The 1,550-nt window shown below is 40.1% G+C and overlaps 1 pseudogene; it reads left to right on the top strand.

The window, feature by feature from the left end:
• Positions 1-370: 370 nt before the first annotated feature.
• LOC111815202 lies at positions 371-573 on the top strand (annotated as a pseudogene).
• The last annotated feature ends 977 nt before the right edge of the window (positions 574-1,550 follow it).

Here is a 1,550-nt window from a genome sequence, read left to right as displayed (position 1 = left end):
ATTTTCTGTATGTGAGAATATTATGGCAAGTGGGAATATTTTCTTAATTTCTTCTTCTAACAGTTCACTGTCAGTGGATAGAAATGCAGCCATTTTTTAAAACGTTTATTTTCTGAGACTACAGAACTCAATTTGTAAACATAAAGTCATTGTTGGAGTGAATTTTTAACAGTTCTATTTTACAAAACGTTTTCAAAGTTTTATTAAAAATTACTTATTAGTCTGTTATCGTCAGTGAATTTTATAATGTAAATTTGCAGCCATTTGTCCAACTCATGTTTTTCTTCTTAGTAATGCTCTTTGTTGTTATTGCCTTGCAGCGTAACCAAGAACATACAGTGCCCAGGCTGTGTCAGAATGATAGCATTAGTGCTATGCGCTCAGGGATCATTTCTATAGTTCGTTATTAGAGAAGCTTCTCTGATTGTGTGGAGTACCAGGAAGCCCAGGCGGAAGCACAGTGTTTCTCCCTGGGCCTGGAGCTGGCTCTTGGTGTAACTGCCACTTGTCATTGATGATTGTTCTTACTTTTTCCTTGGAGGGAGTAGGAGGGAAGGAACACAGTCAGTCAGCATTTTTAAAAAGTGCTAGCACTTGTAACTTCAATGGCTCACATCTGTGTGTTCCCCCAAAGCCTCATGAGCACATGGGCAGGTCTTTTGGACGTGACTAGATCATGGGTGTGTGATGACTGGGTTGGCATAGTTCTGTGTGTGGCTGAATGAAGTGGGAGGCCCCACCCTGGGCGTGGGTGGCACCAACCAGTGGGCTCGTAGCATGGACAGAATATAAAGGAAAAGAAGAAGGAAGGCTGCATTCTGCTTCCTGCCTGCCATGCCATGGGCTGTATCTCCTCTGCCATTGCCCTGCTCCATGCCACCATGCCTTGAAGGCAGCTGACTATGGGCAGAAACCTGTACGGAGCATGAGCTAAAATAAACCTTTCCTCCTTTGACTCGTGGGTGTCAGATAGCTTACCTCAGCAGCAGCAGCAGTAGCAACAACAACAGCAACAAAATACTTAAGAAAGTTAAATGTATTACAAAATTGAGTGAATAATCTTTTCATTTGCCTTGATTTTTTCCTCACAGCTTTAACTACAGTAATTTACAGCCAATTGCAAAAGACTTTCTCATGCTGTTCCAAAATGCAACGTTTTAATTGAAAAAAACTTTGCTTTAACCAGACTTAGCACTTTATGAGCTTACTCCTATTATGAGAACATGTTATCTCTTAAGATGCAAATGTTTAAGCATTTCATCTTGAGATAGGAGTTTTCCATAACAAAGCAGCCTGTGTTCCTAATGTCATTTGTTTCCTAAGCAAAAGTTCAACCACAGTTATAGAGAGCCCTTTCTGCTCCTTGTTTCAGACTGGGAAGTTTATATTTGTAATCTCATGGATAAGTTATTGGAATCTCATCAAGTTAATTCCAGTGTACTACACCCAGTGCAGCTCACATCAAGAATAAAGACACTTCTTGTACTTCATTTTTATACTTTTCTGCTGGATGGTTAAGACCAAGATAGAGCAAGACCTATATAACAAGA

Source organism: Octodon degus, unplaced genomic scaffold (genome assembly GCF_000260255.1).
Source record: "Octodon degus isolate 3935 unplaced genomic scaffold, OctDeg1.0 scaffold00012, whole genome shotgun sequence".
In the NCBI taxonomy this organism is placed as follows: Eukaryota; Metazoa; Chordata; class Mammalia; order Rodentia; family Octodontidae; genus Octodon; species Octodon degus.
This window is presented reverse-complemented; position numbering and strand designations above follow the sequence as displayed.